Genomic DNA, 23,844 nt, shown 5'->3' on the forward strand with positions numbered 1-23,844 from the left:
GGCATGATTTCACCCTGTGCAAACCCATGCTGACTCCTCCCTACCAACTTCTTGTCCCCAGTCTTCGGAAACGGCTTCCAGAGTACGTGCTCCGCCACCTTCCCAGGCAGCACGGTGAGGCTGCAGTTCCCAGCTCCTCGGGCTTGCCCTTCTTGAAGATGGGACAGACATTCCCTGTCTTCCAGGCCTCAGAGCCTCCCCTAAGTGCCATGCCCTCTCCTGCTTCATCAGGAGTGTCCCCACAGTGACACCGGGGACGGACTTTCGAGCGCAGGAATTGCCTGGCCTTCTCTGTACCGCCCTCACGCCTCATCATAACTGCTACCAATGCCGGTTATGGCAGATGCCAACACCGAATTTCTGTTCTGCTGCTCCACCAGCCAAGAGCTCTCCCCTCTCACTAAGAGCTGGCAGCAGAGAGCGGTGAAGAAACTTGAGCACAGGTCACGTCTGAGTTTATCACAGTGACTGACAACACAACGTGAACGTCAACATGTTCTGTCCCTGCTTCCTCTGTGGAGACACACTAGAAAGCGGCAAAAGCTGAACTTCTCTTTGACCACTCTGGTGCAGGCTGGAGAAGTTTTGTTATGCCTTTTCCCTTTGCAGCTACAAATTGGCTGGCTCCCCACGGGATCAAAACCTGTGGGATTTCCCAGCCAGCAGAAGCCCACCTGCTACCTTCTGCCCAAACCACAAGGAGGATTGCTCTAAAATACAGGAAAAGTCTGGGAACTGATCATGAGCAATACCACAACATACAGCATGCTGGCCTTTTGCCTGGCCTCCAGGACAGGCTGAAGGTGCAGCGGCGAACAGAGCTGAAAGGAGCAGAGCGCTCTGGAGAGCTGTACGGTTAGGGAAAGGGGTAGAAAGCAATGTCAAGAAGGGGAACGATAAAACAAAGACATATACTAGATGACAAAGTTTATTAAATTTCAAGTTGAAACAGAATATCTGAATTAAATACAGTGCATTAACTTCACAAATATGTATTCATATAAAAAGGAACAGCGTCACAGCAACATTCATTGCTTTCCTCACTGCCTGTTAACCCAAGTCCTTGAATTAGTGGGTAAAACCCCCAATTTTTTCCAGTCTTAATTGATCTCGGAACAACCATTCTTCCTTTCCCAGAACTGGGACTTTGTTCTATCATCTTCTGATCACTACTGACTTCTGTGGACAGGAAATGACAACGCAGATCTTCAGTAACAGGTAACTCCCTGAAATAAGTAAACCTGCTTCTTTTATTGACACAAATGTCCCAGAACACTGGCTACCATCTGGGCTACAGCCACCACATCATCAGCTGCTAGCAGCAACAAAAAGATTGGCTGCCCTATCATACAAGGTTTGGAAAGTACTGAGGAGACTGGAAGTTAGTATTTTAACATTCATTTTTCCCGCACATGAAGTGTTTCAGGTACAGCGCAGCTGCTGATGTAGTAACTGGGAATGTCTACAGCTGCAGCGGCCTTTAACACAAACCCCAAGATGAATACCGTGAGGGGCCACGGGCACAAACGGAAACACAGAGGGCTGGGGCTGAACGTCAGGAAATGCCTCTTTCCGATCAGGGTGACTGGGCACTGGCACAGGCTGCCCATGGAGGCTCCATCCTGGGAGATACTCAAAAGCCAGCATGGTCCTGGGCAACCAGCTCTGGGCGGCCTTCCCTGAGCAGGGGAGCTAGAACGGATGACCTCCAGAGGTCCCTTCCAACCTCACCCGTTCCGTGGTCCTGTGATCCAAAACAAACATACCAAACCCACCACGTAACTCTCTTGGCACTGCTACACACTCACAGTAATGTTAAACCTAAGGCGCATAAGGTGACAGCAATGTGAAGTGCCCCGTCCTCCAGCATGACCACTGGTAAAGATTTCACTTTATCGGCAGAAGCAGTCACGGCATCTGGACTGAAGCAGCAGGCTCAAATCACATCAAATGATGTCCTAAGCATTAAAGTAACACTGGAAACATTAAAAACACACAGGGTGAAAGGATTAAGCAGAACAAAGGGAATGCTTTTGTTAAAACACAGAACATCAGTGGAGAAAAAATAATGCTTCTACGTTGATAAGAAACATTTTGACAATCCTGTCAAGCTCAAGAATCAAGGTGAGTCATTCTGCTAGTCCGACAAAAACAGGTGTGCTTCTTATGGCGAGTGCAAAATAAAACACCTATGCATCAATAAGCCAACAGGCAAGTGCAATGTGCTTGACATCCATTTGATAGAATTCACATTCGGACTGCAATAAACACATTTGCACATCTGAACTGTGGGAGGAGAAACTATAGACGCACTATGTAAACAAAATCCTTTCCGGAGCTTTTTCCCCAGCATTTTGTTCAAATCAGGTAATTTTTGGTTAAAACATCACGGTACTCCTGTACTGCCCTGCAAAGGGGATCCTGGTCAACGTGGATACTTTTTGAAGATCCATCAGAAAATACCACGGGAGAAGCTCCAGCAGATCCAGCTTCAAGTTCAGCAGTGGCTAGGGAGAAGAGAAACAAGATTCCCGTGTTGCTTTTACCCTAGACAGGGCCAAATCAGTCACTATAAAAACATTATGGATAACTGGAGAGACTACAGTCCAGAAAGAGATTTAAAAACTTCCAAGGGATCGTAACAATCAAAGGGCTAGGCACAAAGGGAGAAACAATCTTTTTCCACATTTGCCTACCAGTCAACAGTATTTCTAAAGCCAGCGAAAGAAATTCTATAGGCTACACATTGAACATCTTCAGGGAATCCACAAATGACTCCTGCTTACACCAGTGCTAAACTGAGCCCCCCTGCAGACCTCTCGAACCTCCAGCATCTGTTTTCCTTGAATGTTCAAAGCAGTGATTTATTGGAACTCTGCTCCTAAAAACCAGCTTCTGCCTTCTCTGTGACAAACTTAAAAAGAATCCGCCGGTGAAAACGCAAACGCCTTTGCAATGCAGTCAGGCCAGGACAAGTCTCCTAGCCTGGCACTTTCTTTGAGGGGCGTCTTTGTAACTCACCCTGGCAAAACCCTCTTTCCTCCACAAAAACACATACTCAATTGATGCAAGCCCACCTTTACTGTTCTTCTCCAGCCACGTTTTTCAGACAAGGTCCTGAAACCAAGCGCACTCTATGACACCTAGCAGACGCACAGTCAGGTTCAAAATGCACACGGATGAAATGCAACGGCTTTGTGTCCATTCGGACACATGGAACGAGCTGTGAAGCTACAGCTGAACACTCTCTGTATTACCAAAAGCATGCAGGAACAGAAGGAAATTCTCGCAGGGGCTACCTGCTTTGAAATAGCACCAGTCACTGCAAAGCAAAGCAGTGACTCTGGAGGAACGACTACCCTGAAATAGGTGGAATTCCTCTTTGGACACCTGGCTTCATCATGCTATGTGTTAAAAGCATTCAACTCATCTTATGTTTGCCTAAGTGCTACTAAATAATTTTTTCCTAAAGAAAGGGTATCTTTCATCACTGATTCTATTTTCCTTGCTTATTCAAAAAAAGACTGCAACATCTAAGCTACAAATACAAGCAATGAATAAGAAACAGCAAAAATCAAGGTCCAACAGCAGAGAATGTGCACGGTATGATTTAGTGCGGAATGCAACTGATGCACATGGAAGAAGCAGTGATGGCTGAAGTCTATAAACATCTTCTCTCAGGGCTTCTTTTACGTTTGATGCTTGTGCTCAAGGATTCACTCTAGAAAAACGTGACTTCAGCTTAAGCCAAGAGCCACCCGTGTAGAGGAAGTGGGTTAGTTTTCTCTGCACTTGTCTTTTTCAGGCAACTGCATAACATTCTACACAATCTTTTGGTAAGCAGGAAGTTTTCACATTCAAGTCTAAACTGGAAAGCTAGCAGAAAAACCTCCCTGTGCTTAGCACAGGAACTTGACAGCTTTCAAGCCATTATGTTCAAGAGTTAGGAACACTCCTCTTTTTCCTTAAAAATGCCCCTAACATAGTGACACATTACCTTGTTTAAGTTCTTTAGCGATTCTTTCATCTAGTTCCTGCCGTACCTAGAATTATACAGAAAATATAGTTAATATTTTAACAGTTACGTTTTTCTAACGTTAAACTTCTAAAACATTCTTAAAACCCACACATAATGAGAGAAAACCTAAAAATATAATTCCAAATAGACACATCTTGGTTTGGGGTTTGATTTCTACTGAAGAGAAACTTTTGGTCAGTCGGGCTGCAGCTGCCTCATTGCTCAGCAACGTTAACAAAACAATTTGTAACTCGCCAGCTGGATTATTACTGGGCATTTAACAAAATACACAGGAAGAAAGCAAGAAAGCCTAGCGCAGTTATTGCGGTGAAGGTATGGCTGAAGTTTATCATCAAACACACGAACAGAATGTCAGCTACACGCCGAGATATGTACAGATGCCACCCACAGGGACAAATCAGCCAGTTGAGGCTGGCTTCTGCAACTTCACAGAGAGAAGGGCTGCACCAGCAGCTGCTGCAGGATTGACATACACCATTTGTATAGAAAAAAGCGTGTGCCAATATTCTTCTTTTCTCCACCTTAAGATGGGAAATTGAAAGAGCTCCTACAGATGATGCCAAAACTTTTATTGTTATTGCAAATACCATGACACACATTTATAAAAATATAAAAGCACACACAATTTTTTCTTGCAAACTGTGTACTAAGACAGACAACCGCAGCTACAGCTTCTACGCAGCGAGTGCTGTGGGGTTTATTATGTAGCTGGAATCAGCCTGGATCACTGCAAAGGAGCACTTACGCCTCTTCTCCCCTAGAAAGTGGGTATTGTTACCAATTAAGTTATTCTCACTTATGATTCTGCCTTCAGAAGCCTTCACAAGAAGGAATCACATCTCTTAAATTAAGAGTCACAGTCCAAGCGCTATATGCTGTTGTTTACATTTGATGATACTTGCTACTCCTACATTTTTCCCATCAAATTTGTGACACACAGGAGTGAATTTCCAAACGGATACCATACAGCTTCCAGGGCTACGATGGCCATGAAGATGCTGCAGGGCTTGGACCTTGTGAGCTCTATGGAGAGGCTGAGAGCTGCAACTGTTTCTTTACTGGAGAACAGGAAAGCTCAGGGGGACCTTATCTATGTGTATAAATACCTGGTGGGGGGAGTACAGAAGATGGAGCCAGACTCTTCTCAGCGGTGCCAAGCAAAAGAACGGGAGGAGAATAGGCACAAATCCAGATAGAGGATATTTTAACATAAGGATTTTTATAATTATTATTTCTTAAAAAATTGTAAGCATGGACAGCCACTGGAACAAGTTGCCTGGAAAAGGTTGTGGCGTGTCCATCCTTGGAGATGTATAACACCTGGCTGGACAGAACAGTGAGAAACCTGCTACGGCTGACCCTGCTTTGAGCAGGGGTGACGCTGGACTAGATCATCGCTAGAGGCCCCTTCCCCTCACTCCTTCTGCGACTCTCTTGATTTTAGTACTGAATTCCTGGGGGAAGAACCATTTATTTTATGAAATGAGCAGACCCACCTAGCAGCGTAACAACAACAAGAAGAACGGAAACACTGCACAGGGTACTCAACAGGACACAGAGAGCAAGAGCCTCAGGAAGGAAACCACTCTGCTGACCCTCACAAGAGGAGCAGTAACAGGCAGTAACTGCAAGGGTCAAAGGAGCGGGGCTGTAAACCAGCGAAGCGGAGGGAAGGGCTCTCTCTCCAGGAACACAGGGAAAGCTGGGACCAAATTCACCGGATCCTGCAGGAGAAGCACCCCTCCGCGATACTTCATTGAAATACTCTGTGCCAACAGAGCCGCATGAACAATGGAAAAGGACCCCCCAAATCTCTAATTGTTTTCCAGCAGGTACAAGCAGAAGCAAAATCCCGGACGAGACACAGGTAACAGAGAAAAGCAGGAAAACTAATGCCTAGACCAAAATACAGCCCAAACCCAGGACCAATCCCAAGCAAATAAGTAGCAGTTGAGGTGTTAGAAGAAACCACTTTCCCTCGTTTCTGGAGTCTTCACAATGACTAAAAGGTCCACAGGACCCTCCGCAACATGTACGAATCAATCAAGAGAAGAAAAAGATCTTGTTTTCCTCTTATTCATTCCATCAACGTCTTTGTGATTCTCATCCGTGTCTGAGGGAAGAGAAACAGGCGGAAATAAAGCCAACACGCTGATTTCTGACAAGGGAATGAATGAAGAGCCAGGCAAAATACACCTCCGAGGACCTTAACTTGCCTCCACTTTTCTCCTTCTCCCCAAACCCCTGGGAAAGGCATCACAGCTGAGTGTCCCAAACCTCCTGAGCAGGTACTTCTCACCTCACTGCACACCTCTTCAGGCGGTAACACACCAGGTGTTCATTTGCAGCAGGCACCTTCTCAACAGTTCTTTTTCAGAAAGTGGTGTTGACTTACTACTTAGCCACACAGGCTGCTTTAGTGCAGAGTAAGCTGGATCCTGTAAGACTCCGTGAGATGATGCTCAACTTCAGAACAGTACTGGTACTCCAGACACAACTGTTGTGACCACCAAGAACTTTTTGAATACCAGAACTGGCAAGGAGGGTAAACCAGCCTACTCCCAGAGCTCAAAGAAGTTCCATTGTAACAGATTAAATCCATAGACTATCATCTCACAGATGGTTAACTACCACAGAAGCCACTGCATTACAAACACATAAAGCAGAGAAGTCCCCTGCAGCAGTCATTCTTTCCCTTGGACAAACTAAAGTTCAAAATATGCGCAGTGTTAGGAAAATGTGAATACATCAGTAAGTTTTAATCAAAACCTAAGAGCATAAATAGACAACATTTCCAGTATAAAAAAATACCACCCAATATTAAACAATGCTGGCTGCAAACCCTGCCATGTATCTGGCTGCAGAGAAGAGAGAGACGGGCAGGTTTTTGATGAAGGAGCTGAAGAAGAAAGAAAAATGGCCTTAAGTTCACAGGTCTTCAGCGAGAAACAAGAACGTGGCCTACATGTAAATGAAGAAAGTAAAAAAGCTAACAACAAAGACTGCTACAAGAGTGCAGAAAGCCAAATCAGAAACGGAACAGAAATTGAAAGATGAAGTAGGAAGCAGACATTTCCCTTCCCACATTAAACTGGTTTCATTTACCCACTGATTCACCCTGGTTGCAGAGTTCACTGCTCTTGTCTGTCAAGACACCCATGTTCATTTTCACCAGCCTTTGGCACAGCTCTTAGGATTTAAGCTTGACATTTGTTAAACCTAACAACAGGACTCCAGTCCCAAAACCTCCTTGCAGCACTTGCAGGAGACGTTCCTTGCCTTAGGACTAAGGGAGCAGGTCTGAAATACTGAATTGCTAGTTGCTACGGTCACTGTCTAATGACATGCACAGAATTTGTCAAGTACTTGTAATTTATTCCACATCACTGAAGCTCTAATAAAAATAAAAACCACCAAAAAAACCTGAAGACATTTGCATGGGATTGGGATTCTGCTGGTTAATAAGCTTGTGCCAATATGAACTTTTTGGTATTTTTAAAGATCCTTTTGCACTTCAAGGTGATTCTTTTCTGTCGCGTATATATTTGATAAAGGGGAAGGGGCTATACTGTAATGGAACACATTTCTTTATGCTTTTTTAAGAATAACATGCTCGGTTTTTGCTGAACTTGCGACATGACCATCTTCAACATGTACGGCTCTATGTGTAATCACTGATAGTCATGCCTCATGTTTAGGAAAACGGTGCAATCTTTCAAGCCTTTGAACACCAAATTCCTTAGTTAAGTCTAAAGAAGAAACTGTGTCCACTTGCTAGTGGAGCACTCCTTCCTCTTGTCAGCATCATTTACCAGTGTTTCTTCCAGCAGCTGCAGGACCAATGAACACCATCATTCTGAATAATAGCAGTGTGAACTATTTTCACCTCTTTGCCCCTGAAGCTATTTCAAAGCTTCTGCACAAACGAAATGTACACAAACATCTTCCTCTTCAGAATGGCTGGCATGTTCCCTACTTCCAATAGCCCTTCTCACCTTGAGGAAGCTACTACAAGGAACACCAAACCTGCAGAGAGCTTTGACTAAAAAAAGCGGTGCAAAAGGACTGCCTGAGGCACACTGCAATTTCAGCTTCTTAACTCCCTGTCATCTAGAGCTTCAGTGGCAGAAGCATTTGTCATCTCCAGCCAAGGCAGCACTGCGCATCCTGAATTTAAAGGCAAGGCAAATTCTGTAGAAGGGAACCAGGTTAGTGGGAAAACAAAGCTGAGGCATAACTGAAGTAAACAGTGAAGTGAAGAAAAGGCTTGGAGTCAGAGAAATTCTTCTGCTTTGAAACAGTCTGGTGAACAGACAGAATACTAGGCAGCACAACCAGCAAAGCATTTCAAAGTAGACTAACACTATAATCTCTGATTTCTTCCCTCATGCTCCAACTTGCCTCCTGAATGGCACGGGACCCCTGTGGAAATGACTGCACAGACTGTGCATCTGGTGATTTTGCATTTGGAAACTGATTGAGATTTGCCACCCATTATTGTATGCAGAGGGATACATGCAGTTTTTCCCCTTTTGTTACTTCCTGACTTCAAAGTCTTACGTTCCAATTCAATCCTCTTTTCTCAGATGCATGCTATGCACGTGACATACTGCACCCGACTGAGAAAAATTAAGCCCGCAGCTCTAAGCGAAATACTCACTTAGATGCACGCCCTCCAGCAACTACTGCACCTCTGAGAACTCAGTTCCTTTCTTCTGAAGGACTCCAGAGAAGATCAGGTTTTAAGACTTCCCTGAATACACTGAACGTCAGGTGACTTGAGGCTACAAGCAGCGCCACTACAATTAGTCTCAGTCGTTCCCTAACTGGTGATTACAGGAAGAAATATCATAAAGAGATGTGCAGCTGGATTTAGTAACAGGGAGGTTATTCTTTTTTTCCTGTTTCTTCTTCAAAAAAAGAAACCACAACTGTTAAACCCTTTTCTTTTAAACTAGGACAGCTTTTTTCCTAGAAGCGGGATGGTTTCCTCCTTTGCCTTTTTCTTCTTGTAACATCTCGCTCCCATCTCTCTCTCATTTTCCCCTGCCCTCACTTGCTCCCTGCTCCCTGTCCCTCTTGTTCCCTTGTCCTGGCTTTCTCCTTACTTCAGTTTTGCAGTGGATCCCTGAATTTTGCCTCCTTTCTGCTGCTTGCGTGCAGAATAATCCCTGCAGATGGTACAGTACTAATTGCCTCCCATGTTCTTTATGCAGCGTTATGTCCACCCCTCTGACACAAAAAACACATTCGCAACGATACAGAAAAGTTCATCTCTAACTGCCGCTGCTACGCACTACCTACACACCGCTTTGTCCATTTTTGTTTTGTTGTTTGGTTTGGTTTTTTCTTTTTCTTAAACCAGGCACAGTATGCAGACACGCTATTTAAATGGATTCTTTCCAGTGTAGGTGGGACGAGCGAACCGAGACAGACTTAAAAGTGAGCGAATGCTTCTCACATCCATTCAACAACAGAATATGCGAGGGACAGACACTGACTGAACAGGCAAGCTTGCCCATGCCTCAGTCCTATGCTAGGTGGGAAACTGATTACAACGACTGACATCTGGTTTCCAACTCTCATGATATCACGTTTACCATTCTGTGAGGGATGTGCTAGCATGCTGACTGCTAATTACAGGGCATACTTTGACCAGAGGTACGCAGAGGTTGCAGCTTTTGTACAAAATCAGAAAGCTCTGTAGACTTCCTGAGGAGCAGTTACATATAACACCACATAGCAGGACCCCCAAAAACAAATGCCTCCTATGCACAGCATACGTCCCGCACTCCAGTGAGAAGTTACGTGTCCTGTTCATGCCATCCTACTTTTGAAGCATCCCTTTGTTGGTATTGCACTAAAACAAGTTCCGGTGAAGAAACTGCTAAAATGAAGATCAGGGAAGAAGGAAAAGGTGTCTCAAACAAAGATGTCTGATGGGATTTTGCACTCATCATGAAGTTAGCTGTTTTAAAAAAGGTCATCCACAGAATGGCTTGGGTTGGAAGGGACCGTAAAGATCATCCAGTTCCAGCCCCCCTGCCATGGGCAGGGACACCTTCCACTAGACCGGGTTGCTCCAAGCGCCACCCAGCCTGGCCTTGAGCACTGCCAGGGATGGGGCATCGGCACTAAATTTTACTGAAGAGCTTATTTGGCAGCTTCCTATGCCACAGTATTCTTTATCACAGTTTCTCTTGCAAAAGAATGCTGTTACACAGTCCATCATTTAGATCTCAGTATTTTTTGGTCTTTGAGCACTTCTGGAAATTTGTATAACCCTGATGACCAAAAGTCTTCGTTTCTACCACCTAGTTGTGTACTGTTTTGATGAGCAATTTGGTTTGGCATATTAGAGCATATGGTTTGGAACTAGAAATGGATTCTAACTTTAGACTGAAAAGCACAACCTTGCTTACAGATACTCTTCAACACTAGTTGAGAACAGTATTTAAAAACGCTTACCTTAGCCACATAGGCTTCAACTCTGTTTCTGGATGGTAACGTATTCCCGGTCGGGGTTAGGAAGCTTCCTCCTAGATTTAGACTTCTATTCAGTGCCGGATTGTTGCTAATATGTCCCAGTTCAGTTGAATACAGAACTGGACCACTGACAGCGCTGCTTGCAATTAAAGGTTTGCTTCTATGGCACTCCTGAAGGAGCTCAGCGTTGGCTTCTGCTAGTCTCTCATTAGCTCTGAAACATTCAGAAGCATACAAAGAATTATCTTTGGTAATAACACTTCCACAAAGTTACCCTCCAGGTCTTTGACTATTATCTGACTTCGGAAAGTGGAAGGGATTAAGAGAGTCCAAAAAAATCTCCATAACTGGATCTGGGGGTTTTCTGGAGAGCCTATTTCTAAGTAGTCACTCTACCTGCAAGAAGCAGCAAGAGTTAACCAATACTTTGGACTTCTCAGCATTAAGGCCTCAAAGCAGTCTGTGCACACCGTGGGTTTACATAGCTTTTTCTGAAAGGTACATCACCTGCGTAAGAACTCTGGGCTACCCTTCCCTTCCCAAAGAAAGCTGAAACCTATGACATGCGGCTAAAATGGAAGCCAAAAGATTTTTGTTGTTCTTCTTCATAGCACCAAATGCCGTTCTCTGAAGGGCCTATCCTTATTCAAGCAGTAAAGGACGTGACATTCTCTTTTCTGCCATACTTAGAAGAAGCAGCGCAGATTAGAGACTGGCAAAAAGGCTGCCTGTTAAAACAAACTCAACTTCAAAAATATCCTATTAACGCCCATGATCGGTGGCGTTACTGCTGGAACACTGAAGAGAAGCGAAGATAGTTCCAATGAACAGGGGGGAGCCTTAAGGTACTTTCATCACAAATATGCTATCTTATGCATAATGCTGACCAGATGTAGAAAAGGTATTTAATGAAGAAAACTGCTTGAGGAAAAAGTAGTATCTTATTATCACCCCAAAAGAGCAGGGACTTACCTTTCCAGTTTTTTTGCTAGGCACCTTCCATTTTTAACTTCCTCCAGATACAGGTCTTTGTACTTTTCCACTTCTGCCTGTGCGGATTCTTTTTGAAAAGTACTGTCTCGCTGGGTATTTTTTATCCTGTCTAATTCACGTTCAAGGTCTCCAATTCTCTGTTCTAGCTGGCTTGTCAGCAAAGCGTGATGACTGGCTCTGATTTGTTCTAATCTGTCCTGGGAGGCTGCCTGCATCTGAAGTAGATACACACTTTCAACCACCGCAAAGAAAAAGAGAACTCCCCTCGCCAGTCAATTGCACGTACCCAGTTTCAAGGGCCCAGCTCTATTCAGCGAGGCAGCTGTGCCTCCTCACTGCCATCAGCGACCAGGGCAGAACCCTGGAACTACCACACTGAATGATTCTTTTCATTCAGAAAGAACCCCCATCTTAGCACTATTACTCATCAAAGCTACTGATGAAGAAACACTATCTCTGTAGGACAGGGCATAGCATTCCTCAAAGAAATTATGGAGATGCCGCACCCCCACCCCGCACCCTGCAGCTTTGGTGACTTCTTTTCTGAGCGTTGCCCCTTGTGCAATGACTAAGGAAGATGCGTATGCCTGGCTGTGACAACTCTAAGTTGCAATACCCATTCAAGGATAAACAATGAGAACAAGACCAGTGGACAGTGATACCCCTCCAAGAACTGCAAAATGAAAATCCACACCTTGGGCAAGTTTTTGATTCAGGGCCTGCAGGCACACTGCACGCACATGAAAGCATCTTGCCCAACCATATTCCCTTCTCCCACTGCCCTTCAGGAAAAACAGAAGTACAGCGTAACACATGGAATCAGGCACCACCACCACCCCTAAAAATGACAACCAAAACAGAAGTCTATAACAGACACACATAAGAAATTAACTTACCTGCAAAATCAGGTTGACTTCTTGCAGTTTTTGTCTTATTTCTTGTGCAGCTCGTTCTTCCACCTCTCTTTTGTATTGTTCTATTTGGCTGCGATCCACCATGTTAGTCTCCATATGGTGTTTGAGATTAGCCACCTCTTCTTTCAGCTGGCTTTTGCTCTTCTCCAGTTCTTCATGGTTCCCACGCATGGTGGACAACTCCTCTCGCAAATCATGATTTTGTGCTTCTAGCTGCATGCCTTTTTTAGACTTTATCTCCAGCTGCTGGGAAAGTTCATCAACCTGTACACAGGAAAGGGGAAAAAACCAGGGAACTCAGAGGGATCTAAAATTAGTCAGATCTGTGAAAATTGGTAAAGGAGTTGGCCATCAACACTGTATTTACCATCTGCTGATTCAGTGTTAAAACAAAAGTGAAACCAGGCTCTTCTTTCAAAACAAGAACAGCTTTCACATAGTTTCTGACAGCATTCCTCAGGTTCCCATCCTTCCTCAGTTCTGCAGTGGGTCACGGACCGAGAGGTACCAAACCAGCGGCATGACACCCGCAGGGCTAGGCTGAAAAGCACCAGGGCTATTCTTCTGCGAGGTGTTCATACGATCATAGGAAATCAAACACACCCATACCCAGTTACATCACAGCCACATTCTGGTTTCATCAGAAAAAAACCATGTGTCACGCTTCAGAGGAGTTGTCACATGCTCTCACACGGTCAAAGCTTCGTCACAGAACTGACAAGACAAGAAACGGATACCCTTTCCTTCCATTACGCTAATGGATCTGGAAACAGTGGTTCAGAACACCGCTTTTACAGCACTGGTGGCAGAAGACAGTCTCTTTAGGTCAAAGCTACGGTTTGTTTTCAAAAGATTTCCAGGAAATATCAGACTTCCCATAGGTCCCAATGGTCAACTACAGCTTCTATCCCCTTCTTTCCCCCTCCAGAAACATCCATTGTCTATACCTATTAACCATAAAACATGATATCCCATCCTCTTTTGTTTTTAAAAAAGTGGGGGAAACCAGCAGAGTCAACACTTGAAAGAGTCTCTAAAACAAGTAGAAACTTTACACTTATTTAAAATTGCCCAAACGTAATTCCATTCCCTGTCATTCAAAATAACTCTTCCAACAGGAACACAAACATGCTGCTAACCTGTGAACTAAAAATGAGCCACTCTCAAGGCAGTTGACTCATTCTACAATATCATCTTCTAAAAAGGAGCATAATTTTGAAACACAGCTACTTTAGCAACAAATCTCAGTAATGAGCAGAGAAGCAGATAAAAGGTTCCATGCTACCAAACAGCCAGAGCAACCTCAAAAGCGTTTCTGGGTCTCCAAGACCAGGAAAGACGGACTGAGTCAGCTACTAGTAAGCAATAAGTTACTGCAGTCATTTTTTCTGCATCACCTCACACTGCATTGTGCCCTGGGAAGCAAAGACACCATTCCGAAAAGCAAACCCCCACCTGCCTCCTGCTCAACTCGTGCCTGAGACAGGCTTCAGGGGGTGACCTTGGGCAAGGCCAACTGCACAGAGCTGTTCCGAGTGATGGTGGCGTTACTCCCCTCTTCCGAGAGGGAATGCATCCGTCGGAGCCCGACGATGCTGCCACGGCCTCAAGCTGCAGCCAGGCCTGCGCTGGGCCTTCACTGCTCTCAGCCCTGACCCTCACCCATGGACGTGACGGCCCAGTAGAACTGCAGACCTGCCCATCCCTATGGACCGGCCTGGTGATCTGCACTCTTGGAGCACTCTGCTTACTGTCCCCAGAACTCTTCTGCTCTTCCTGGTGAGAGCCTGTGGGGCTGATCCCCGGCCTGTGTGGTCACAGACCCTGCCAGCCTTGCTGTGGCTCTTGCTTTGCCCTTCCTCTGCACGACAGCCTGCCCTTGACGTGCCCTCGCAGATACTGCTGTATACGTAACACTTCCATCTTTACCCTTAGGAACTACATCAGTATCACAGCCGTCTACTACTGTGACCATAGAGGGAACATCAAAAACCAGTCAAATCAATTCAGAAATACAGCCAAGAAAACAAAAGTCAAAATCAACAACATGAAAAGAAGTACAAAGAAAGAACAGAGGTTCCAAAAGAAAAACCACCACCACCAAAATAACCCAAACAAAGCAAAGCTCACCTTTGTTCTTAATCTGTCAGCTTCATTGACCATTTCAGAATACCTGTTCTTCATTTCTGCCTGCAAATTAAGCTGGGACAGTCCCCCTCTCTCCTCATACACCCTTAGTTTCTTCGTAGCTCTGCTCAGCAGCCTCTTCAACCTGCACAGCAAATGAGTCACAAAAACAATGAAGCAAAGGAACAAAACTGGACTTTTTCACATACTCTCATGTAAACAGCACAGACACCGCTTGCTTCATCTTTAACGTGCTTGACACACCAGGAATTACCAGGAAAAACCAGTATTCCTGTGCCACATACACTTGGGGAGTCCAGATTTCACCTGAAAAGAGGAATGAAAGACTCCCTTTTTCCCAGGAGAACCGCAGGGCAACCTGCAGCTGCAGTTGTTTTGGCAGCTATTGAAAACTAGGGGCTGATGTACAGAAGTACCTTGCAAGAACTAGCACGAGGCCGGCATCTGCTCACAGTTAGGTACACCTATTTTTACACTAAAGTTTAATAAAACGTGACTTCTACGCAGGGATACCTCTTCACCATGCTAAAAAGCCATACCTCTTACAGTCTTTCTGCAGATCGAGGTTTCTTTTCATTTCTTGGTCCAGACGTAGTTCAACTGGGTGTTTCAACTCTACCAGCTGCTTTCCTTCCTTTCTTTCACTCTCGCACTTTCAAAAGAGAAAAGAAAGATGTATCACACACACAGAGCACAGGAAAAATACCTACGTACAGTCTGTGCATCTAGCGTTCTCCACAGAGAAGCTGCCGGATGTCTCTATCCGTTAGCCACGTTCCACAGAATGGCATGGGACAGAATTCCTGAGGATATTCCATCCCTTCAGGTTTCACATCAAACAGACCAATACGTAACTACAGAAACAGATGCCCTCGCTGAAGCAAAGGCCATCCTCTTCTAGACAAAGAGGTGGAAAAGATGCTGGAGAACACTTTTGGCAGTGCCTCTGCTCACAGTAGGATTACGTAGGAATGCACTTCATGGGACAACGCTGACCCATCTAAAGCTTTCATGGGATCTCCCACCAACCAGCAGGCAGGGGCTTCTAGAGGAATCTGATCTTTTGGAGTTCTTCAACATTTTATGAACTAAGTAAGAAGAATCACCTTTCCTGATCAAAGCTTAGACTTGGATACCTTTTTTCTGTTCTCTGCTTAGATCTGAGGACTAATACCCCGTTTGCCAAAACCTTCCGCAATTCCGAGAGAAACATAACAAACCAGAACAAATCGGTATTCTTTGGTCCCATGCACATAACATACCAGGTGCACTGTAGAAACAAAATAATTTCAAGAACGGACAAACTTTAAATTGTTCTTTCTAAGCATATCCTTTACCTCTCTTTCTACTTTGTCAGTCTCATATTCGAAGACTTGTTTCCTTAAATCAGTACTCTTGGCATTTAAATCCTTGTTCTGCTCTTCTATGAGATAAATTTGCTTTTCCCTATCAGCTCTGAGTTTGTTCAGAGTATCATTCAACCGGTCCTGCACATCATTCACTACTTCTTCTTTCATGATCCTCTTGCTCTGTGCATCTTCCAGCTGCTGACGCAGGAAAAGGTTTTCACTCTGGAGCTGGGCCAATCGCTCCTGCAAGGACTCCTGTTTTATTACAAGTTCGCTTACTGGATCTTTCTCAAGTTGTTGAGCACGATCACATTCCTTTGCCTGACGCTGGGCTTGACTTAACTCTTTTTGTGTCATTTCTACAAGCAAAGTTTTTTCTCTGAGGGTTTGCTCCAACTGGTGAAGCTCATTTTCTAGCCTATTAGCTTTGCTTTCAGCTTTACACAGCTGCTGAGACAAGCTCTTGTTGGTTTCTTGCGTGTCGGAGAGGTCATGATGGAGCTTGCCTTGCAAGCGATGCCATTCATCACGTTCTCTGTGAAATCTTTGTTCAGCATCCTTTTCTGATGACCGATGACGTTCAAGTTCTTGAACAGCAGCATTCAGGCGGGAATGAAATGATTTAATTTCTGCCTCTAGTCTGTCTTTACTTTCGTTTGTCTGCTCAAGTTTGGAAGTCAGCACTGCAGATTCTGTCTTTAGGAAGTCCAGCTGCGCATTGTACTGAAGAACCGTTTGTGTTAATGCTTCCTTGTTCAGTTTAAGTTCCTTTTTGAGAGCTTCATTTTTTTCTTTCAAGGTCTCATTTTCCTCTAAAGATTTTCCTTCTTCCTCCTGGTGCTTAAGTCTTACTTGATTGATTTCTAGCCTTAGCACAGCAATCTCATCTTGTAGTAACTGATTCTTGTACAACAGATCCTTTTCTCTCTCAGTGTTGGATTCCTGAATGACAGGGAACATGAATAAAGAGCCAATTGGGAAACGAATCTACAAAAAAAACTTCAGCAATAAACTGCATTTTAACATTTCTAATACTGAAGGGTGACTTCAAAGATGAAGTTTCAGGCAATAAGCTACTCTGTGAACCCACGCGCATGTACAATGTACGTACACAACGGAAGTGTAACATCTCCTTAAAACCTAAGTGAACATCCCAAACACACAATACCCCCTTAAACCTACAACCAAATAATAAAATTATTTAAAACATCTCAAGTGTAAAGCTTTTAAAATGACAGTGCTTTCTTGTATGTGCATGCCTTTATAATATTGCCTTTAAGGTTGAATTACTTGTGCTACAGATCTGATAAAAACAAGGCTAGAAAGGGTATTTTCCTTCTCAAATGTCTTCTGAACACTTATCCTTTTGTGTTACTGGAAGTTAGCTATAAAACTCAATCACCCCCAGAATGCAATAGTCCTGGATATTTCCTCTTTATTGTATGTGTAACTTTTTTCCACTTGAACACATTCACCCTACATTTATTGGGCAGCACAGCCAGGAACAAACGAGGCTTCCAAGCACTGCACATTCTTAGGAAATTCAGTAAACTCTTTTCAAGATCTTTTTTAATACAGTGTTGATGGTTGCTTTTTCTCCTCCAGTTACTCTAACTCCTACAGAGAGTTGAATTCATTGTTGATATTCGATCATAAAATTTCAGTATGTGGAGGTGGAAAAGAAAGGCATACTTGAAGTAAGTAAGTTCAATAAGGGAATAACTAATTAAAAAAAAAAGCAATGGAAACACAAACACTGTCAAACAACTTTCTTCCTGGTCAACCTTGACATAGGTAGCTAGGTGTCTCGTTGCTAGAAACCCTAAAAAGTGATAATAAAATGTCTGTGAAATGACAAATAACAGATAGGTTACGAAACGGGGTAAATAGTGTGTTCTATTAGTTTCCGACTTGCACAAGTCATTCAGGTCCATACAGGAGTGATGCTGCTTTCCAGAACTTTTAAAGACATAAGAGAAAACAGGAAAGGTATTTACACAGTTAAGTTCCACTGGTAAGTTGTAAATAATCCGTCAAGAAACACGGAAAGTTATATAAGATTTATGATGACTTTAAAACAAACATGGTGAAATCTGACTTATTAGAAAAAAAAATATCTGCTTACCTCTGAATTTTTTCCTATAGATCTCCTTGTCTCTTCTTCTAGTTCCATTTGTCTCCCAAGGTGGTTGTTCAAAATTCCTTCTTGAAGGGCTCCGGCACTCTTTTCCTGAGAGCGCTGTGTCTGTGTTTCATCACGTTCCTCTTCAACCTACAGTAATACAACTGCTTGCATCTCGAGAAAAATCAGAGCTAGCAATACACCTTCCCACTCTCCCCAGAATACTTGAAAAGATTTTTGATTCCCCACAGCTATGATAATCCACCTATAAAGAATAAATTTTAATTTTCTTCTGAAAATATAAGAAGAAGAAATACAGGATGTTTTGTAGTAATTTAGAAAAAAGTCAGGCTTTGCCCGAAATACAAATGAAACCTAAATTCTGAAAAAGAAAAAAAAGGATTAATAAACTGCAAAGCCAAAAAAAAAAAAAAAAAAAAAAAAAAGAACAGACCAATTGTGAACCAACTGTTCTCTACTGCCCTCAAAATTTGGCAATAGTTATCCAATGCCTCTTCCATGAACAAAGCCCCTCCTTCTCTAGGCATACTGGAATACAAGTGAAAAGAAGCAGAAAAGAAAGTGTTTAATTCATTATTTAATATACCCGTTTCAAGAGCTTTCTCAGTGTTCTTATCTCCATTTCTAAATTCCTTGAGTGTAACTCAAGTTTCTGTTTCTCCTCCCTTTCTTTACAATATTGATCTTCTTTCCTTTGGAGTTTTTCTCTCACTTTCTCACAGAGCACTTCTACTCTGAGTCTCTTTGCTTCTTCTTGTTTCAAAGAACACCTGGGATTTAACAGAGTATTTGAGAAACAAAAGCACTGATATAAAAGTAGATGTTCCACATGATGAACTTGCAGAGACAACTCAAACCATAAAAAAACTTAAATGTTTCCAGATTCCATATTTTCACTGTACTTTTCAACTTTTTAAAGAATTCTAACTTCATTCCATTGTCCATGATATCAGTTGTACAAGATACGGAAATAAACCATTGATTGATGTACCAGTTTTCTGTAAGGTTACACAGGGAAACGCACACAGTGTGTACACTTCTATAATAAAAAAATAAATCCTCTTCATATTAAAGCCATTGTGTTGAAAAAGGAGTTTGTTGTCTCATCGGATCAAAGCATCATAAACTTTTACTATGGTTAATATACATTTTCTTGGTATACTGAGGCTACATATTACGGATTCAGTGACTAGAAGCAATACTGGTGAATCAGCACGCCACTTACCTATGGCAGACCCAACAATTTTTCAGCAAGCCTTCTGTAAGGCTGCCCACAGACAGAACAAGCAGCTTCTATTTACTCCAGAAGGATGTCAGTGTTCAAAACCAGATTCAGAAATGCATGGGGTTTAAGCTGGATACGATTAAAACCAGTTTTAAACCTCAGTGGATCTACCTCTGGGAGAAACTACAGCAATTTCATTTTGAAGCTGATCTATAAGGAAAGCCTTATGGAAGGTCAGCTTCTTTACCAACTGAAACAATCAGCAATGAGCACTGACATGGTAAAAAATGGTCCATGGTGTGCCCACGGTACCCAAACAAGAAAGCAGCTTTGTGTTTGATCCTTATTTTGACTATTTTTTCCGATATACTTGCAATGATGAAGAAAAAAATAAAAACCAAGTACCAACGTAAGGAAAGAACTGCCAATTGAAAGCCTGCTTTAGAAATTCTGCAAAACAAGAATCAACCACCACTAAAATTACTTGAAAGACTGACAGAAACATTTGTATTTGAATGGCGTATATTGCAAGGAAAAAGCTTTACATATAATTTCTAGCGTAATTTCACAAAAAGTGTAACTTTTGAAAGTATAAATTTAACGCTGCTTGGAGAATTCACTTAGAATGAAAATACTACTTCTTTATACTTGACAGATGCTTGAGGATTTTGAACACCTGCTGAAGTCAAACCCAGGCCAAGCTGGGACAGGCCTCGTCTTCCTCGTACTCCCCTCCCCCGCGCTGGGAGGCCCAACTCCCCCAGGCCCAGCTCCCGCAGCCTCCCCTCACAGGGCTGGTGCTCCTGCCCCCGCGCCAGCCCGGCATCTCCCTGCCGACCTCACACGGGCTGGGCAAGATCTCCTGGGCTGGGCGGCCAAAAACCGGACCCCGGGCTCGAGACACAGCTCAGCAAGCCCTGAGGAGGGGTGGGCACTCCCTGCCCCCAGTGCCCTGGCACTGCTGCCCCCCAGACAGCCCAGGCCGCTGCGGGCCGCCCCAGCTGCCAGCTCACGGTGGCTCCTGCTGAGCTCGCTCTCTGCCTGGGCCGCCTGGCCCTGCTGGGCCAGCTCCCCAGCCACGCCATCCCACCGGGGATCACCACGAGGAGATCTCCCCTCCCAGGCCAGGGCTCTGCAGTTGTCCTTGCTCAACTGCCTACGGTGCCTGCTGGCCACCCCTGTCTGACGTGATGTCAACAGCGATGAGAAACCTCACACCTCCGGGTCTAGCTCAGGAGTGTGGGGAAAGGGGCGATCCCAAACTTGACCTTTCCAACAAACAAACAGGTAAGCAAACAAATGCTCTAAGCTCTGGTTTGACTTGCACTGGGTGGAGTTACCAGAAATCCTAGTATTATAGGCCAACTGAAGCCGCGAGGACAAAATGAAAAAAAAAACCAAAACCCAACCATCTCTCAGATCTCTCTTATAAATCCGATTTCCCCATACACACTCTCTTGTCCTCTTCTCTTGCTAGAAAACAAAGTTAAAACATCATCCAGAACATTGTACATGGAGCTGATATCCGGCCATTTTTCCCCTCTCACATTATGTACTTCATAGCATAACTGGCCCACGGGATTCAAAAAACCCAAACCCAAAAGACTGGAAACTTCTCACCCTGTTGCCCGCACCATCAGAGCCTTTTGGAATAAAACCACTGACAAGATAATACATTATCAGACCACAAGTTTACATACTTAAGGCTTTGGATGTCACTTTTCCATTCTGCTTCTTGGTGAGCCAATATGGATTTCAAATCTTGAGTCTTCTCCGCTCTGAACCGTGACTCCCTCTTTTCACCTTCCAATTCCCTTACTTCGCGTGAGAGAGCTGTATACCGATTTGTCCCACGTTCTATTCTCTGTTCATATTCAAGAAGTATGTTTTGCAGTTTCAACAAAATAGCAGAACCTGCTTTGAGACAGAAAAGACACAAAGCTGCACAAATACTGCCCAATGTATAAGCTGTTCAACGCTTTGCTGCATTAGGTGCAGGTGGCAGGTCTCGGTAGTGGGAAGGTCCCTCTGAGAAGCAGCCAGGGGTCGCCCCGTGCTGGACATGGACGGTTTCGATGGACCCACCGCAGGGCACAGCTGAGCCTCTCAGCCGTGCTGGCAGCACCTCAGGAAAAACAAATGCAGGAAAGGGCGAAACGGGCAGAGAAGGGGAAAAGCATGTGAAAACCAGCCCCGCAAACGAACACCCAGGTCAGCGAAGGAGGAGGGAGAGGTGCTGCTCCAGGTGCCAGAGCAGAGATTCCCCTGCAGCCCCGGAGAGAACCATGCTGGAGCAGATACCCACAGCGCAGTGCTGCGGAGGACCCCGTGCCAGAGCAGGCGGATCCTTCCCGAAGGACCTGCAACCCATGGAGGGCCCAGGCTGGAGGAGATTTTCCCCAAAGGACTGCAGCCTGGGGGAGGACTCACACTGGAGCAGGGAAAAGGGACGAGGACGGAGCAGCAGAGAAACTGCTACGTCCCGACTGCCGACCGCAGCCTCCCCGCGCTGCCTGGGGAGGTGGCAGGGAAGGAGCGCAGCAGAGCTTGAGCAGGGGGGGTGCCGACGTGTCCTTCTCAGGTTTGGGGTCTTTGTTTCTCACTATCCAAATGTATTTTAATCGGTGGAGTCTGTTTTGCCAGTGACAGTCACTGGGAAGTGACAGCCCTGCCTTCACACTGACCCACAAGCTTTTTCGCCCCATTTTGTCAAGGAGGGGCAGTGGCAGCACTGGGGGGGGAGTTTGGCCTTCAGCCAAGGTTAACACTTGCCTAATGAAATTTTAGCATAGTTTAAGAGCCCTAGTAAGTGATGCTTATGTTTATATAATGCCTTGTGCATATATGCAAGCATCTTGATTCCTGTTATACATGTATTTATTTATTATTTTTAAGCAAAGCCATTATTTTGCTGTACTCTTTGTCATTAGCTGTTGAGGGGTGTGCTGGTTGTGGCTGGGATAGTGTTAATTTTCTTCGCAGTCGCTGGTACGGGGCCATGTTTTGCAGTTGGGCCGCAAACAGGGTTGGTAGCACGGGGATGTGTTCCTTATGGCCCAGCAGCGCCCACACAGAGCCAAGGCCTTTTCTGCTCCTCACCCCACCCCACCAGCCAGCAGGCTGGGGGTACGCAAGGAGCCGGGCCGGGACACAGCTGGGACAGCTGACCCAAGGGATGTGCCATGCCACGCGGCATCATGCTCAGCATATAAAGCTGGGGGAGGACGAAGGAAGGGAGGGACATCCAGAGTGATGGCACTTTGTCTTCCCAAGTATTTGTTATGCGTGACGGAGCCCTGCTGTCCTGGAGATGGCTGAACACCCGCCTGCCCATGGGACGTGCTGGATGAATTCCTTGCTTTGCTTTGCTTGCGTGCGTGGCTTTTGCTTTTGCTATTAAACTGTCCTCATGCCGACCCATGAGTTTTCTCACTTTTCCCTTTCCGATGCTCTCCCCCACCCCACTGGGGTGGAACAAGTGAGTGGCTGTGTGGTGCTTAGGTGTTTTGGTGTGGCTGGGCTTAAACCACATCAAGGGGATATAAAGAAGAAAAAGCTCTTGCTGACTTTTGATGACCCCATTAGAAGGAGCTGAACTGTACTTTGCAAGAAGCTGCTTCTCCAGCTCTGACTAGACAGAGAACCAATGATAACATAAGGGCACATCGGCTGGTAATGCAGGCAACGTCTCAGGTCAGGTGACAGTCTCACAGCTTTTGAGGGGGATCTCTAATCATAAAGAGATATTATATCAAAATACGAAACTAAAATACTTAGGAATGCATACAAAGAAACCATGTTTTAAGGGGAACTTGTAACAGCTGAAGACGGTGACTTGAAAACATACCCGTATGATCCACACGAAGCTGTTCTAACAGCAGCATAGCCTCCTTGTAGGTTGAAGTTCGTAATTCCACATCCTCTGAAGTTGGGTCAGATGAGTGAGTTAAACCAGGGTCATCAGTTACTTCCGTGGGTATGCTGACCTACAAAAAATACAGTACTTTCTGTAATTCCACTGTCTAGGATTACAGACCATTACAAATGCAGGAATGATTCATTCTCTCCTTCACAGCCCACAGATTTGTCTCAAATACAATAAAGCTGCGTACCAGCAGCAATCCGTACATCTGGTTGATCACTACATAAACACTGCTCCCATCTACGTGATTAAAAGTTGACAGAAACTGTTTATCAAGAACTTAGTTTACAGTACCTTGCTCTTTTCACTCCCAGTTGTTGCTGCAGGTCTAGAAAACAGAAATATATTTCAGTACTGGAATGCTTACATTGCAGTATGAATAATACCTGAAGTTTGTTTGAAAACTTCATTTCAGAAGTGAATTAAATGAAAATCTAGTATAGTAACTTCGCTAGATATAGATCAAGACTGAAACAATTATTGTGTACTATTATGTCTATTGGAAGGCTATTTTTTCCGCAAGATATTAAGCAAATAGTTGAAATAACTGTTCTCTCAGCTTCACACAAAGTGACAGAAATCTTACAGCTACAGACATGGAGCTATACGGTTACGTGCATTCCCT

General features: G+C 44.4%; 1 pseudogene; it reads right to left on the reverse strand.

Moving 5' to 3' along the window:
- Positions 1-910: 910 nt before the first annotated feature.
- LOC129783322 (ankyrin repeat domain-containing protein 26-like) overlaps positions 911-23,844 on the reverse strand; it is a 52,804-nt pseudogene continuing 29,870 nt past the window's right edge.

Source organism: Falco peregrinus, unplaced genomic scaffold (genome assembly GCF_023634155.1).
Source record: "Falco peregrinus isolate bFalPer1 unplaced genomic scaffold, bFalPer1.pri scaffold_29, whole genome shotgun sequence".
Classification (NCBI taxonomy): Eukaryota; Metazoa; Chordata; class Aves; order Falconiformes; family Falconidae; genus Falco; species Falco peregrinus.